The sequence below is a fragment of the Hippopotamus amphibius genome, chromosome 7, assembly GCF_030028045.1.
Source record: "Hippopotamus amphibius kiboko isolate mHipAmp2 chromosome 7, mHipAmp2.hap2, whole genome shotgun sequence".
Classification (NCBI taxonomy): domain Eukaryota; kingdom Metazoa; phylum Chordata; class Mammalia; order Artiodactyla; family Hippopotamidae; genus Hippopotamus; species Hippopotamus amphibius.
The window spans coordinates 94467371-94485472 of record NC_080192.1 but is presented as its reverse complement, the minus strand read 5'-3'; the positions used below and the strand labels follow the sequence as shown (position 1 = coordinate 94485472).

The following is an 18102-nucleotide window of genomic DNA, read 5'->3' as shown; positions in this document are numbered from 1 at the left end:
GGGCAAACGCTCTGCGTCTGGAATGTGCTGGAAAGATTCAAGAATCAGCAAGGATGCCAGAGGCTGGCATGGAGGGAGAGAGGGGAGAGAGGGAGCAAGTGGAAGGATGAAGTTGGAGAGCAGCAGGGAACCAGATCATGTGGGGCTTTATGGACAGAGGTAAAAGCTTGGAATTTTTCTTGGAGAAGCAGAAAGTCATTAAAGGACTTTAAGTAGAGGAGCAATGAGATATGACTTATGAACAGAATCATCCCAATTACTATGTGCAGAGTACACTGGAGGATACAACCAACCTTTGCTCTGCCATCCTCTGTGTACTGGCTTAGCTCAAAGACTTTTGTCCTCATGGTCACAGGATGGCTGCCATAGCTCCAAGTGTTACATGTATACACCAGTCATGTCTAGGTTGCTGACATCTATGGATAAAATTAGATAACACTACAGACTAATGTCACTGTGGATTCACTGAACCCAACCTCACCTGGTCCCTCAACATTGCCTGGAAAACCCCCTCTTTTTCCCTAGAAAGATTTTCCCCTTTCTCCATAGCAGCTATTTTCAATCATCTCATTCTCTTCAAACCTTCCAACTTCTCCTCTGCCTCTCAGTAGATGACCAACCTCTTACCTCACAGGGAAGATAGAATCCATCCGATGGAAATCCCCTGCACTGCCACCAAACCTGTAATTATGATCATGTGTACATCTTCCCCACCCCCTTCTCCTTCCCTCCATGAGAGAGGCGTCCTCACGCCGGTGTAGAAGGCAATCCACCCTGGGCTCCTCTCATCCTATCCCCTCCAGCACAGTCTCAGGGTCACTTTCTACTGGTTACGTCCTCTTTCTCTCCTGTGTTATCAATGCCTCCCACCTCAGCTGGCCCCTTTCCATCATCTCCTCAGTCTTAAAAAGAAACCAACAGATGTTAAGCAAAAGAAAGCAGACACAAAAGGTCACAGAAAGTTTGATTCCATTTATATGAAATCTTCAAAATAGGTCAATCCATAGAAACGGAAAGTGGATTCATGGATGCTGGGGGCTGAGGGGAGGGGGAATAGGAAGTGACTACTTTTGTGGGTGATGAAAATGTTTGGAACTAGGTAGAGGTGATGGTTGCCCAACATTGGTTTTCTTTGTTTGTTTGTTTGTTTGTTTTTGGTGGCAATGAATGTTTTTAATGAACTTGAATTAGCCTATACAAAAGCACATTTCAAGGGAGTCAGAAACTTAAAAATAGCTGAAAAAGCGAAAACCAACAATTTTACTTCAAGACACTCAAGTCCCCCTTGCATTACCAAACAATATAAAAAAAGCTTATTTGGTGGTCACTGCTTGAATCTTGAAACCTAATTCCAGATTGATGATCCTTGTACAAGATGTAGTTTTTAATTAATCCATGCTAGCCCACCCCAAACTAATTTAACATTGGTAAATATGATCATATATACATAAATGAATCCCTATTAATACTGAGACAGCCTTCTCACTCTCCATACGATTTAACCTCCAGTTTCAGCCATCTGATGGGTTAAATGTGCTTGGTCTAACAGAGAACCATGTACATGATCGAGCACGATTTTGTTTCATTTGATGGTAACAACAAAGGCTACAGTTTAGTACTTAAGGCAGAGTAACTAAAGGCGGCTATGAAGGCTGCAGAGAGCAGCAGAGACAGGACACAGGCATCGCGATCCTGGCTGCTGTAAGCTGGGATGCCCCCCGCACTTCATCGAGGGTGGGGAAGCCAAAATCCCTGACTGCTTTCCCTACTGACTTGAACTGACAGCTTTTCCCTCCAACCATCGCGTTACTGGTTGCATTCCACTGTATCTAGTTAAATACAAAGAATCAGCCTCTATAATAGGATCATCTTTTTCAGAAGAACTATACACAATACATTCAGAACCAGTGGTTGCTTTTTCTTCATCTTTTTTTCCTTGAACTCGTAGGCATTTGAGTCTCTTGTGTTTCTCCTTTTACATCAGATATGGGCTGTTTGAAAACTATCTCATTATCTTTATCATCCTTCATTTTAGCCACTTCAGAATTTTGTTTCTCCTAGCATGTTGGTGTACAAACTGGTGTGGGGCCCTGGCTCTCCACAGTCGTCTCAGGAGTGTCAGGAGTGACCGAAGCCGCTTTCTTCTTCTTACGTAAAGCCTGGTGCTTTCTGGAATTTCGAGGACCAGTGTTTGAAGTGTTTTCCTCATTTTTATGTAAGACCAATGAAGGGAAATTATAATCAATTCCCTTTTCAGCCAGTCTCTTCCTGAGAGATTTTTTTTTCCTCTTTTTAAATCGCTCCTCCATCCGTAGCGTTTGAAGCAGCGTCCGATTCTGATTGTACCGTTTCACTGCTGGATGTGATGGCCTTTTAAATGGCATGTGCCACTCTCTAAAAAGTTCTTCGTGTACTTTTCCAGCTGGTGTAACATAACACTTCAGTAGTCTTTTACCAAAAAGGTAGTTGTTCATCGTTTCAGCAGCTATTTTGGCAACATCTTCAGATTCAAACTCCACAAAGCCATAGCCTTTGCTATTTCCAGTCTTTTTACTCCTGGACAGCCTGAATCTCGTAACAGTGCCAAACTGGGAGAAATATGCTCGGATCTGGGTTTCATAAAGCGATGGAGGTAAGTGGCCCACATAGATCACTCCGGAAATAAGTTTTCGTTTCCCCTGTTGCTTGGTTGCGCGCCGGTGAACCTGCACCACCTCCTTCTTAAACTTGGCATCCTCCTGCGGGTTCAGGGACAGAAGCGGCTTGGCCAGGCCAGTGAGGGCCGCCATGCTGCCAGCTCACAGGCGGATGAGACCCCACAACGCTGGTTTTTTATTTTTATTTCTTAATTGAAGTGTAGTTGATTTACAATGTTGCGTTAGTTTCTGGTGCACAGCAGAGTAATTCAATTTTACATATGTACATATCTGTGTGTATTCTTTTTCATTACAGATTATTATAAGATATTGAATATAGTTCCCTGTGCTATACAGTAGGTCCTTGTTGTTTATTTTATATATAGTAGTGTGTATCTGTTAATCCCAAGCTCCTAATTTATCCCACCCCCCACTTTCCTCTTTGGTAACCATAAGTTCATTTTCTAAATCTGTGAGTCTGTTTCTGTTTTGTAAATAAGTCCATTTGTATCACATTTTAGATTCCACATATAAGGGATATCATATAGTATTTGTCTTTCTCTGTCTGACTTACTTCGCTTAGTATGATAATCTCTGGGTCCACCCATGTTACTGCAAATGACATTATTTCATTGTTTTTTTATGGCCAAGTAGTATTCCACTTTGTATATATGTACCACATTTTCTTTCTCCATTCACCTGTCGATGGACACTGAGGTTGCTTCCATGCATTGGTTACTGTGAATAGTTCTGCTATGAACATTGGGGTTCATGTATCTTTTCAAATTAGAGTTTTCTCCAGGAATGGGATTGCTGGATCATATGGTAACTCTATTTTTAGTTCTTTAAGGAACTTCCATACTGTTTTCCAGAGTGGTTGTACCAATTTACATTCCCATCAGCAGTATAGGAGGGTTCCCTTTTCTCCACACCCCCTCCAGTATTTATTGTTTGTAGACATTTTAGTGATGGCCATTCTGACTGGTGTGAGGTGACACCTCATTGTCATTTTGATTTGCATTTGATTTGCCTTAGCGATGCTGAGTGTATTTTCATATGCCTATTGGCCATCTGTGTGTCTTCTTTAGAGAAATGTCTGTTTAGATCTTCTGCCCACTTTTTGATTGAGTTGTTTTGGTTTTTTGTTGTTGTAGTTATTGAGTTATATGAGCTGCTTGTATATTTTGGAAATTAAGCCCTTGTCAGTCACATCATTGATTGTACAACATAGTGAATGTACTCAATGCCACTGAATAGTACACTTTAAAATGGTTAATTTTATATTATGTGAATTGCACCCCAATTTAAAAAAAAAAGAAACAAAAAAGGACTCTCAATCTCACATTACCTTCAGACTGTTCGAAACCAACATGTTTAAAACTTATCGCATCAACTGGCCCCTCTGGCCCCTATTTCAGTCAGTGGTGTCCGGACCACTATGTGTGTCTGTACAGACTGTGCCAAGTCCCCAGCCAGGAGGGAGTGTGGGAGATGGGATCCAGCTGTTCCACCCACAGGCCTGCACCTTGCACCAGCTGCATCTGCCCAGAAGGCCCTTTCTCTAGTTCTCACAAAGATACCTGCATTAGTCCGTCTTTTCCAGAGAAACAGAACCAATAGGATGTATATGTATACATAGAAAAAAAATTATTACAGGAAATTGGCTCACACAATTTTGGAGGGTGAGAAGTCCCAAGAGCTGCAGTCAGCAAGCTGCAGACCCAGGAGAGCTGATGTTTCAGCTGGAGTCCAAAGGCAGGAAAAGATTCATGTCTCAGCTCAATCCATCAGGCAGGAGGAGTGGCCTCTTACTCTTGGTGAGATCAGCCTTTTTGTTCTAGTCAAGTCTTCAGCTGACTGGGTGAGGCCCACCCATATTAAGGAGTGCAATCTGCTTTACTCAGTCAGCTGGTTCAAGTGTCAATCTCAGCCAAAAACACCCTCACAGACACACCCAGGATAATGTTTGGTTAAACATCCGGGCACACCATGGCCCATCTGAGCACAATCAGGTTGACACATAAAATGAATCACCACGGTACCTTATGGGCTGGAAGAGGACTGCAAGTGGAACTGAATGGCCCCACCATTCCCCTGCCAGTCAAAAACCTGGTCCCCATCCTTGACCTTTCTATCAACACATAGGACCAGCACACACCCCCCACCCCCACCCCCACTGGCTTCTCAGTTACTAAGTCCTGTCACTTCTCTCTGTCCTCCTCTCTCCAGCTCCAACACCACTACCCTGGTCCAGGCCACCGCCTGTGACCATGGGGGACACTAATTTCCCATCTTCATGCTTCTAAGACTAAAACCTATAGTCTCACTCCCACCCTTGGGTAACAGGTGTCTGTTTTTTCCACTGGGTGGAGCTAAACAGTGAAAAGGCCATAGGAAGTGCTTGGGGGTTCAGCCTCTCCTTTCCCTCCACACCACGGATCAGAGGGAGGCAGTGATTCTGCAGAGGAGACCCAAACGGATGCCTGAGTGGGGCGTCTGAAGGCTGAGACTGGAGGACACGATTGGGCAGGGAGTGCTAGGAAATCTATTTGGCCCACGTGGCCAAGGCATATTCACCAGCAGCTTCATCAGGAATCAAGGTGATGTCTGACCTCTGCTAGTAGGCCTCCAGTGTCTGTTTCTCAAAGTGCTTCAGAATGAGGATGGGGGAAAAAAAGGTGACTATGCTTTGATCCCCGAAACCCCAACAGCCTGGACTACTGCTCTAGACATCTAACGGGTTGTGATTTCCATCTTCTTCACTGTGGCCAAAGTGATCCTTCTGACATGTAAATCTAGTCATTCTACTCTCCTTGCCTGCGCAGAACCATTCTGTGGCATCCTGCTGCCCTCAGGATGAAGCCCGACCCTTTGACAGAGTCTGGAGGACCCTTCGGGATCTGGCCCCTGCTTGGTTCTCCAGACTCACCTCTCCCACCTCCTCCCCTGCCCTCTCTGCTTGGCGGGCAGTCGTGGAATCACTGCCTTGCCATCTGCTGCTGCTGCAACTTTCCTCAACTGGACTGCAGCCTGAGACTCTTTCCTCCAATCCTCCTTCCTTTCCAGCTCCTTTTGCAGGTGCAGACCTGCATCACGGTTTGAAAACTCACCCTGCCTCCTCCAGTTCCTTCCCCTTTATCCTTCACAGGAACTTTTCTCCCAATAAACCTCTTGCATGTCTAATCCTGTCTTGGCCTCTGCTTCTCAGAGAACCCGAACTAAAACACTTGCCATAGTGAATTACTTGCTGCAGCGTCTGCTCTCCTCTCCAGCCTTGGCACAGGCTGTTCCCTCCCACTGGAAGATCTCCTCTTCCCTTCTCGACCCTTCCTTGGCCGACTCCTAGTCGGCCTTCAGGATCCAGCTTAGAGGTCACTTCATTCATCAGAGACATTGACGGATGGGTCACTGTGGCCCAGGCATTGCTCCACACACTGAGGATACAGCTAGGAACAAGGAGAGAGTAGACCAGGCCCCTGCTCTCATCAAGCTCACTTTATAGTAAGTAAATGGTCAATAAACATTTTTCAAAACAGATCCATAGTATAATAGTGGAGAGGGTAAGTATTATAAAGAAAACAAAGCAGGATGAGGGTATAGAATAATGAAGGGGGTGGGGTGGGTGGGGTTATTTCAGACAGAAAGATCAGAGAAGGCTCCTTGGAGGGAGGTGACATTTGAGCAGAGTCCTGAATAATGGAGGGAGTGAGCCACGCAGACGCCTGGGGGAAGATCTTTCCAGCCAGGGGAGAGACTTCCCGGCAGCAGCGGGGAGGCTGCTGGGGACGGGGAGCCCCAGCTCTGGGGCGGGTGCCGCGTGTATGCGCAGCACCCCCGTATCCCTAGCAGAGTGCACCTGCGCTAGTTAATGCACACGGGTGACCTTGTCTGCCTGCCCTCCCGACAGTAACTGTGAGGGCAGGGGCCCCGCTTGCCAGGCTCACAGGCACTCAGCGAAGGCGTGACTGTGCTCATAGCGCTCAGTAACTGCAGACTTCGGTGTGCCTGGCTCTGCGCTAAAGGTCTACTAGTATTTTCTCACTTAATACTCCTCGGAGCAAGGTAGGTAGCATTACCATTCCCAGTGTGGAGGGCTTCAATGGGCCCCATCACGTTTTTCTCTGCAGGCACGAGGAAACGGAGGCACAGAGAGTTTAAGGCACTTACCACGGCTGTACAGCTGGAAAGATGTAAAATGCGTACTGCCAGGCAGAGTGTTTAGCTATCAGCCCTGATAGCCTCTCCCATTTCTGACATGAGACAGCACCCGGAAAAGCACACCAAGGCACTCAGCTCAGAGGCAGGGAGCCCCCCCACCCCCCAGCTTAGCGTGATTTCCAAGGCGGGTCCTAATCAGAGGCTCCTAGAACCGCAGGGTCAGGAGCTGCCTTTAGAAGGCCCCGCCCCTGGCCCACAAGAAGACTGATCCAGAGGGCGGGGATGATTTCGAGGCCATCTTGCCGTTTGCTCTTTCCTGTTCCCTAGCCCAACCTCAAACCTGACAGTGAAGAATTGCAAAAGCCGTTCGATCAGAGGCCTGACACTGCCCCACTGAGAAAACAAGGTGTTGTGAAGACGGTCACGTAAGGTGAGGATGCATTTGAGGGCCCAGGCCTGCCCAGGCCTGGCTGGAGCCCTGCCGCGGTGATTCCGGTGTCCTGGCCACACGGGCGAGCCTGGCAGTGCCGGCTCGCCATTTGCCTTCGCAGAGCTGTTCCGCTTGCCAGGATGCCAACTGGCTCCCGGGTGTCTACCACTCCCTGCCACCTTCGCAGTTCCTCTGGTGCTCCTGGTGGTGCCAGGCACTAGGACCCAGAGGCGTTGCAGTGGGAGAGGCTGCATCCAGCCTATTCACCCTGAGTCCCAAAGGGATGCTTGTGACAAGGCTAGTTGGTGGCTGAGCCTATGCAAGGCCCCCTCCCTGTGCGCGGTTTCCTCCTCCTCGTCCGACTCTTGCCTCCTGCCCGGCTCCTGCCTCCCGTGATCCTCCACACTGCCCACCACTCCACACCGGGGAGCCCTCCGCCTTTGCCAAGGTCCCAGCACTAATCCTCCCCATGCTGCTCATTCCCAGCCACCACAGCAACCTCACAGGTGCCTTTCAGCCTCCGCTCCTGCCCCCTCCAAGCCATTCTCCATCCTGAAGCCAGAAGGACTTTTCCAAAAGCCAAGTCGGGTCATACCACTGCCCTAAGAGAAGCCCGGGATAGCTCTCGCTCAGCCGGTGGGTGGGTCCTTAGTGTGGCATCTGGTCCTCTCCAGCCCAGTCCCCACCTCCCCCAGCAGTGTCATTCCCAGTGCGTCCCTTGGGCACACCTGACCTCCCAGCCACACAGCTCACCTAACTCAAAGCTGCCGTGAGAGTTAAACTTCAGCTGATGTGCACGGCACCTGGAATATAGGAATTGCTCAGCAAACATTGGCTGCCCTGGCAGGCTGGGCACTTCCCCTCCAGGCTGGCTTCTAGAAGCCAGCGGGGCTCTGGTCTCTGAGCCAGGGGACACGCCCTTAACTATGACCCCGGCCAGGCCCTCAACTCCCTAGATTCAGGTTACACTCCTCAAGAAAAGGGTAAATGGAAGACTACCTGCCCTGCCAACTATTTCTCAGGGACTTTTTTTTTTTGGAGGAAATAAAAAATCAAGGTAGTGCATTTGGAATGGCCACACAGTTCATTATTATTTCCTATCCCCTGAGAGCAGGAGAACCACTGTCCCCTTGGGTCCCTACAGCCACAGCCTCAGGTCTCTACTCAGGACAGGAGATAGACACAAGGAATATGCACCCCTGGCACAAGGGGGATAATCGGTAGCAAGTGCTCTTTGTCTTCTAATTACTTATTAGCACATGTAGTTTCTTGTGGCCTGACAGGCAAAAGCACAAGGGGCCCGGTTTCGTGAATGCATCGTATTAGAGCCAGAGGTGAGCAGTGAGCAGTCCCACAGCCGTGGGGGACTGCCTCTGTGAGCCTTCATGAAGGCAGATTCCAACTTGTACTGAGAACCTGGCAGCTGTTGGTTTATTAGGTTGTCTATCCATCCATCCGTTTATGCTTCCATTTAGCCAGAGGACATTAATTTCGTCTCTCTCCCTTGTTTGTTGCCAAATAAGACACATAGAAGAATACTATGGACTGAAGGTGTCCCCCCAAAAGTCATACATTGAAGGCCTAATCCTCAATATGATGGTATCAGAGGTGGGCCTTTGGGGAAGTAATTTGGTTTAGCTGGGGTTGTGGGAGTGGACCCCCCGTGGTGGGATTAGTGCCCTCATAAGAAGAGCTTGCTGTAGGTTGGTGCCATCTGCAAACCAGGAGGAGCACATTTACGGACATAGATTCTTCTGGCACCTTGATTTTGGACTTCCCAGCCTCCAGAATTGTGAGAAATAAATATTTGTTGTTCATGCCTCCCAGTCTATAGTATTTTGTTACAGCAGCTCAAACTAAGACAAAAAAATGAGGAAAATCAGAAAAGCCATCTAGCTTTCCCAGACTCATTGTGATCCTTTCTTTCTCTTTCCTTCTCTTCTTTCTTCTGTCTGGAGGATGCATAGCGAGTTGCTAAGATGATAAGTTACAAATAAGGTGAACTCAGTTCTTTTTTTCCCGTTTATTGTAGTTAAAATTTTAGCTTATAAAGTATTTCAAACATGGAAAATTAAGACTACAGTGACAGTCACTCGGTACCCATCCCCCACTCCAGTGAACATTAACCTTCTGCTGTATTTGCTTTGAGGTTTTTTTTTTTTTTTGAAACAAGATGTCACAGATCCAGTTGAAGCCTTTGGGCAGGTTTTGGGCTTTTACTACCTAGGTATAGCTCCATAAACAATTCATAGTTTTTGTAGTTTGTGATTTTATATAGGTGATATCATACGACATGCATCCTTTTGCAACTTGCTTTTTAAATTTATAGGATTTTAAAAAATTGTGTGTGTAATGGATGCTGGTTGTAACAAGTCAAGCCACACAGACATGAATAAAGGAAAGTTTAATCATCTCCGTCTGCCTCCTCCAACTGCACTGCCCAAGGAACCACTGTGGCCAACCATCTTTCTGCACCTTTGCTTCTGCTCACACAACACACACAAGGGCTCCGATGCTGAGGGAAGAGCCAGGGGAGGTTTGGGACAGGCTAGAGCAGCCAGGGGTGCCACACGAACAGACCCTCGTGCTGTTGGGTAAGGGGAAGGGCAGTCAGAGGCTGCAGAGGGAGATGTGCAACTTCCCTGGCCGTTTGCCCGCAGCCTGCCAGTTTCACCACCCACACCTTCTGCCGACAGGCCCTGTGGTCTGCAGGGCGTCCAGGGTCAGTTAACGAGCAGTGTCTTTCTATTGCGTCCCTGGGCTGGAACATGGGGCAGGTCTCCCATTATCAGGCTGGATGACTGTGACGAGACGTGTGATGAAGGGACCATAAGACCTCTGCAGCCCTTTCTGATTGACAGTTGTCACCCAGGTTGTTCTAGCCAAGAGCTGACCTGCCTGTGAGTCCCAGGTGTTGGAGACATGTTTGGAAGGCCAAGCTGGCTTTAGCTGTGACCAAGAAGGCGTTCACAGATGGTATGCATTTTCTGACCATTCCATGAACCTGGGATGAGGACACAGAATGCCAAGAAAGCTTCCAAGGTTTTTTTTTAACTTAAGAGTGAATAGGACCAGACATGTTAGGCTCAGAGCTGGATTGGAATTTTTTTTCCCTTGCCAAAAAAAGGAGCTAATAATTACAGCTTAAGTTTTTTTGTTTTGTTTTGTTTCTCAAAATGAGTTTCACGTCACCACAAAGCAGAAAGAGAATCTGAACATGAGACTTGATCAGTCTCCATCGTGGATTGAGGGTTAGGGTTAGGGTTAGGGTTAGGGTTAGGGTTAGGGTTAGGGTTAGGGTTAGGGTTAGGGTTAGGGTTAGGGTTAGACTGCTCGACTTTTCCACCCTTGAGGCTGAAGAGTGTGAAGAGAAGCATAAACCTCACTGGGACTTGTAAACCACGGTTCGAGATTGGCCCTGATCCCTCCAGTTATTAAACTATAGTTCCGTGTTTTTTCTTTTTTCCCATTCATTTATTCAACACATTTTTTTGAGTGCCTGCCATGGGTCAGCCATCGTTCTAAAAGCTGGAGATGTCAGTGAATGATCAGATAAACCCCTGCCCTCCAGGAGCTAAAAACTCAAAGATCTCAAAACACAAAAACTCCCACTCTATCAATATCCAAATTGTTTATTCATCCTTCAGAGTGAATTGATTCCCACAACACCCTCCTGCCAGTGGATAGGACAGGTCTTCTTAGTCCCATTTTCAAAGTGGGCAGACCAAGCACTAATACATAGGAAAGAGGAACTTCAGCATGAATACTGCAGCCTGCAAAGGAACACAGAGGTGGAAAGGCCCCCATCTCATGCCCCAGAACCTCTATCTAGCTCCTCTCATGGACTGGGAAAGCTTGAAAGTACATATCTTCTGAATTAATATGAAGAAGAAACTTTAGTTTCCAAACCTGACTCACGAAGCAGGTGGTGAATTCTGGAAAATGATGCTTGGGTAGGAGAGGGGAGGATTCCTGACTCCTCGAGCAAATAAGTGCTCCCTACCCTGCTCCGTTTCTGCAAAATGTTTGAAACCCCATTTGACATCCTAAAAGCTGAAAACGGCTCTCTCTCATTTCTTTTCTTCCTCTCCTTTTCCCTAGCCTGGTGTGGACCCCAATGACACTAACTTGCACCCAGGCTTGGGCACTGATGCTTTCTCAGGCCCTATAGATGCATCCAATAGCCAAGCCAGGGACTCTCTAGATTGCCCAGTGGGGCTTCTATAAGGCACTTAATAACTTACCCATGGCTCTGGTTCCCCCAGCTCCAGGTTCCCAGCCAAGTTCTCCAAATTGTTTTCATTAGCAATGAAAGGCCTTCTTAGCCTTGTAGCAGAATGCAGTGACTTTTCTCTCTTTTCCTTGCAGGGCTGTGAAGTCCCTTTCAGGCTGCTGTTCTCTCCCAGCACAGATCACCCCGCAGAAAGTGTCCAGTCCCAAATGTGGGCCTGCTGGGCAAGAAGGCAGCTCCCAGCAAATTCCCCAGGAGGCTGCAAGTTGGCAGCACGGGCATCCTGGATTATCTAAGTGTATTCTATTCCAAAAAATACACTGGAGATTTTAGGTAGCAAGTGTCTATATTTCATGATCCAGTTATATATATTCTCTTTCAGATTCCTTTCTATAATGGGATGATTTTTGATTCACATAGTGAATTTTGAGTAAAAATGTGGCCAAGTCGTCACAGCAAACACTTAGAAAGTGAGAGCTCAGATGGTGATGAATATCTCAGGATGGAGAGAAACGATGGGTCTCCCTCTTCAAGGAAACCATCTCCATTGGATAGATGGACACTGGCCTCAATTCTGGACCTGTCCATGTCCAACAGGCTCATTTCAGGAGCTAACTCCATACTCCCTGGGAGAGTTACAGACACTTCCCACCTACTTGTTTATGGAGTTCCCCCCGGGAGCTGTATTCCCCGTCCTCATTTCAGACACAAACATCACAAGTGCATCCTCCCCACAGGTCCACAGGGAAATGGTGGGCCAGGGTTCTATCTTTGATCTCCACTTGGGCACTTAAATGAAAGAAGTCAATTCACTGAGTCATTACGGAGTCCTGTAGTGTCTGAGTGTGGGAGCACAGAGGTGATTAAGACTGGGGATGCTGACTTTTGTGGGTTTACAGTTTAGAGGAGCTGGAATAGAAATTTTGAAAACTCAAGTCTTTTGTCTCCTGGAGAAGGCTGTATGTACCATGTAATATCTCTCATTTATGATGAGTTAAAACAAATACTATGATTTAATACTTAATCATCATAGATAATCATTATAAAGAATGCATTGCATTCTTAGGACACTTTTACTTTGTCAAAAAAAAAAAAAAATCCCCTGCTCAAAAGAAAACTTCCTGTAGGAAGCTGGTGGTGAGGGGGCGCTCACCCTGACACTGCTACTGTCAGGTGACTGCTGCAGGTGAGGTACTCTGAGGTGGGGGGGGTCTCCTCATTCCCTGTCTGTGGTCTGTGATCTGGGTGGATGCCTTTCTCTCCTTTCTAGTGTGGGAAAACTGTGAGGGGCTCTGCAAATGAGGGGCACATTTCTTGGCAGCTTCTCTTAATGAAGAAATCAATAGTGTCCAATTTCCAAGACGCATCAAAGAATAAGTGGTACCGACGTTTCTGCCTGCCCCAACCCCATGCCTACATCCTGGAAACAGAAGCTTCTCTTGCCTTGTGAAACAATTAATAGGCCTTTGTTTTCTAAAGCTCAGGTTCAGGTCACAAGGGTGTGAGGTGAGGCTATAAAGCTTAAAGGGTGGATTTTACCTGAACAAAGGAGAGACAAGTGCTCTGGAGATGGAGGACCCAGGCGAAGAAGGGGCGCCACAGTATTGAGGCCTGCCTACACGCTCTACAAAGCTTTGGGGGTCTTGAGACCTGCAGGAGGTTCCTCATGAACCCCGTAAGTCCTGAAGGGTTTCTCAGAATCTGCTCATGTTAGCAAGGATGGGAACAGCTCTGTACTGCCGACCATTCCCCTGGACCAAAGTTCAGGGTCCTCACAGCTTCTTGGCATCACATAAGCTCCAGGATCTCCATCTGGTCCCATGGAGATGGGGGCCAGTTCCAGTAATGGCCACATGGGACTTATCAGTTGGCAGGTGGGTCTCACAGCTGGATGGTTTAACTGGATTTTTTTAAGAAGGAAGAAATATGATGTTTTCCCACATGAATGTTGTGAAGAAATTTATACCTATTAGACTTTTTTTTCTCCTAACTTTTTGAGATATAACATTTTGTAAGTTTAAGGTGCATAATGTAATGATTTGATATGCATATATGTGGCAAAATTATTACCACAATGAGGTTAGTAAACACATTTATCACCTCACATAGTTACATTTGTGTATGTTTGTGGTGAGAACTTTTAAGATCTACTCTCTTAGCAACTTTCAATTATATGGCACAGTATTGTTTGGTTTTTTTAAATTAATTTTTATTGGAGTATCATTGCTTTGCAATGTTGTATTAGTTTCTACTGTACAGCAAAATAAATCAGCTCTACATATACATACACCCCCTCTTTTTTGGATTTCCTTCCCATTCAGGTCACCACAGTGCATTAGGTAGAGTTCCCTGTGCTATACAGTATGTTCTCATTAGTTATCTATTTTATACACAGTATGTATGTGTCAATCTCAATCTCCCAATTCCTCCCACCCACCTCCTTTCCCCCTTGGTATCCACATATACCTATTAGACTTGACCATGGATAAATGTGACCCTGTAACTTCCTGGCAACTCGGAGGCATTGCAGGAAGGGCCACAGGGAAGGAGACCACACAGGCTCAGAGAACAAAGCCCTCAGAGGAGGTGAAAAGACTCTCTCCTTGGCCAAAAACAAAGAGGGACACACACAGGGAACAGGCAAAACGGAAAGGACGCCTTTTACCACAGGAAGGTCTGTCAGTGCCTTGCGTGGCCTGGGAGATTCAAAGAAGGGCAAGCAGTCAGGGCAGTGGACCAAGGACTTAGAACGTGAGGGTCAAACACAGACCATCTGCTGTGCTCCCTCAGGGCTGGAGCTCAACGGAAGACTGGGCTGGAAACGAAACACCCCCAGACCACCCATGTCTTCGGCCATTTGTGAGTGAGGAAACAGGCTCTCCCAGGATGGAGAATTTGGCTGTAGAGGAGGAAGTGACCCTGACTCATCTACTAACCACATAATTCACAGCACTGTATGTTCTTCTGTGTTCACTGAACCGAATGTAACTATGTGCCGAGAGCTTGAGGGAAGAGCGTTATCTGGTTTAGTGGGATGGATATTCCCAAATGTTAAGACACTGTTTGAGGTATAAGCTCAGCCACTTTTGTCTCAGAATTGGCCATGTTAATATCACTTCTTGACCAGGGCTGATTGGACCAGGGGAGGTCACCTGACCCAGGATGTGCCAATCAGCTTTCCTTTCTTGGGAACATGGAATTACGAGCGAGAGACTGCAAGTTATTCTCAACACGGAGTGTAACACGTCAAGAAAATTTGGGATTCATGGAGAGAGGGACGCAGTGAGTATATTCCATCCTGTGAGGCAGAGAGACAGAGAAACCAGGTTGTTGAGGGGATGAGGATGAAGTAGAATCATGGAGAAAAGCAGAGATGAGAAAGTGTCCCAACGGCCTTCCAGTTCCTGACTCTAGTCCTCCGAGGTCTCTTAGTATTCCTGCCCTTGGGTTCTGAAATATACCCCTGCATCCTTGCAATTCTCCTTTTTTTGCTCAAGCTAGCTATTATTGGTTCTATAGCTTACAACCAAAGAGTCTTAACTAACCACCACGAATAATACATACCAAGTCGAGAAAGTCAGTGACTCACCACATTCTTTTATTATTAATTCATTAATTAATTTTTGGCTGCGTTGGGTCTTTGTTGCTGTGCACAGGCTTTCTCTATTTGTGGAGAGCGGGGGCTACTCTTCCATGCAGTGAACAGGCTTCTTCTTGCAGTGGCTTCTCTCGTTGTGGAGCATGGGCTCTAGGCACTCAAGCTTCAGTAGTTGCAGCACACAGGCTCAGTAGTTGTGTTTCACGGGCTTAGTTGCTCCGTGGCATGTGGGATCTTCCTGGACCAGGGATTGAACCTGTGTCCCCTGCATTGGCAGGTGGATTCTTAACCACTGCGCCACCAGGGAAGTCCTGTCTTGCCTTTTCTTAATCAGGGTCCTTATGATGTGAGCGTTGATCATCACAGTTGAGGAGCATGGGTTGAGGTGGTGACATACACCAGTGCTGTGGATTGGCTTTGGGGTTCATTTGTTTTAGTTATATTCCTAATTGAGTTTACTGTCAGGTGACTTTTTCCCATAATTTTAGAGTTTAGAAAAAAAATTGTGGTTACTTGAAGGTTCCAGTTAACCCAGTGCTCATTATAAAAATTTTGTTTGATAAAATTCATTGACAATCACTTTGATTTAATAGCCTTTTGCTAAACATCACAAACAGCTCTACACCCAAATGATCCCCATTTTATACAACACCTTCCCTCAAGGAGTTTATAGGCAGTCCCTTCATTTTCTGCTTCTTAAAACTATGCTGAAATATACAAAATGTGTACATTTCCAGAGATTTTAAAATAATATACAAAAATAATATTTAAATATTCTCAGAGATTTAAAAAGTATAATATCCCTTGTCTTTTGAACATAATTTTGAGGATATATATCCACCATGTGTGATGGTTAATTTTATGTGCCAACTTGGCTGGGCCATGGTGCCCAGATATGTGGTCAACATTCTTCTGGATGTTTCTGTGAGGGTGTTGTTGGATGAGATTAATATTGAAATCTGTGGCCTTTAAGTAGGCAGATTGCTCTTCCTAATACGGCGGGCCTCATCCTATCTGTTGAAGGTCTGAATAGAACAAATGACTGAACTTCCTTGAGCAAGAAGAAAGCGTGTCAGCAGATGGCCTTCAGATTTGAACTGCAGATTTTGGACTTGCCAGTCTCCATAATCTCATGAGCCGTTCCTTAAAATAAATCTCTCTTTATGTATATACATACATCCCACTGGTTCTGTTTCTTTGGAGAACCCTGACTGATACACCATGTTATACATTTTTTCCCCATTTTTCTCTTTTCCATCATAGTTGAACCCAAAAGTCAACTACCAGAAATAAAACAAATACCCACAGCAAGATTAACTGTCCTTAGCATTCAGTATACCTAACAGTCTCCATCTTTGCCTTACCTGAATCAAGTTTGAGCTCTTTATTTTTTATCAACAGGATGAATATTTTCATTTTCCCTGTTTATATTTGTTTTATAAAATAAACACTGCAAATATAATAAATATTTAAGTAATTGTCCCCAAACTACCATGCTGACAAACATGATGAAACTGCAGAATAGAACAGTTGGCTAGGAAGCAACTCTGCCATGTGACGGCTGGAAATGTTCGTTTTTGTCAACTGATGCAGGAGGGCCTGAATTTGGCAAATAACCCTCAGTTTGGGAGTGTCAGTTAGAATGTGAAAAGAGTTTAGGTATTTTAAAACACAACCATTAATGCTGAGAACAACCTATGCTGTGTAGTGAAGTATCATAAGTACACAGCTAACTGTGAAGCCAGATTTGACAGGGAACTGACAGGGAGACAAGGAAGGACAGCAAGGTCCGCTCACGTCTGCTTTCAGGGGGACGGTGTTAGGAACGGCATTTGGTCTGGGCCCCACAGGATGCAGAAAACTTTGACATGTAGATAGGGATCATTGTGATTTTAGGAAGTCAAAGAAATAATATCCCTCTTTTCTCCCTCCTGAGTTTTGAACTATTTGAGATGCAGACAAAGGAGTCTGGCAGATAAAAATGAAAATATCACTCTTATTATCTACAAAGCCATTAAGATAACATGGCTAAGGTCTGTGGCCAAGTGGGTTTATGAAGGCTTAACCTCTGAATCAGAGGTATTCCCCAGTTTGGGGCCCAGTTGGGTGAATGCTTTATACTGCACAGTAGAGATATTGGCCAGAACACAAGCCTCTCCGAAAAGAAGAAGGGAAGGGGCCAGCATGCCCAGAGCCTTCTTTCAGAGCCACCTGCCAGATGTCACTTGTGAGAGGAAGACTGAGGGAGGAAGAAAGGCCGGGAGTGTAGCTCTAGGTAGATTCTTGCACAGGAAACTTGTAAGCCCCCTTAACAAGAGCTGGCTCTCTGTTCTCCCAATGCCTTGGGTTTTTCTATCAAGTTTGCCATCGACTAGGGATGTGACAACCCCTCTCAGGAAAGAAGAAACAGCCAACTAGCTAGATGCCCCACCTCTGATGCTGCATGGTCCTCTGAGCATCCTCCCAGGATTGCTGACAGGCAGTGTACATTTTACCCCCAGAGGCTCTGGGATGGGTCAGATGAATACGTTAAGTCAACCATGTTCCAGTTATCTGTTGCTGCCTAATAAGCCATTCCAAATTTAGTGTCAAAACCAACAATCTAGTACTGTTCTCTCCCACAGTTTAGAGCTGATGAGGCTCAGCAGGCAGTGCTTATTTGGGGTCCCTCTCAGGCAACAGCTGGGGCCAGAGGCATCTCAAAGACTTCATCACTCACGTGTCTGACTTCTGTCCTAGAAAGACTCACACAGCTGGGGCTCTTTGGGCATCTCTCTCTATCTCTGTGTAACTCACCCCCCTCAACATGATCTCTCCTGCAGGGTGGCTTAGGCACCGCTTAGGATTCCAGAGGTACATGTTGAAATACGCAGAGAACTGGGCAGAGGTTGTAACCTCTTTTATGACTGAGTCTTGGAAGCCACACAGCATTGCTTCTGCTGTCCTCTGGCCAAGGCAGTCAAAAGAGCAGTCACAGGACAGAACACAAAACATTCAAGGGGATGACACAAACTCCACCTCTTAATGGGAGAGTAGCAAGGTTCTGAAA

General features: G+C 46.2%; 1 long non-coding RNA gene and 1 pseudogene across 2 annotated transcripts in view; one reads left to right on the top strand and one right to left on the bottom strand.

Moving 5' to 3' along the window:
* Positions 1 to 1898: 1898 nt before the first annotated feature.
* On the bottom strand, positions 1899 to 2789 carry LOC130857663 (MKI67 FHA domain-interacting nucleolar phosphoprotein-like; annotated as a pseudogene).
* A 3164-nt stretch (positions 2790 to 5953) lies between these two features.
* The window catches only part of LOC130857246 (uncharacterized), a 31648-nt gene continuing 19499 nt past the window's right edge, over positions 5954 to 18102 (top strand). For both annotated transcript variants that reach the window (XR_009054786.1, XR_009054787.1), the window contains exons 1-2: positions 5954 to 6137; positions 7122 to 7224. This is a non-coding gene — a long non-coding RNA (uncharacterized LOC130857246). The remainder of the gene's footprint in view (positions 6138 to 7121; positions 7225 to 18102) is intronic.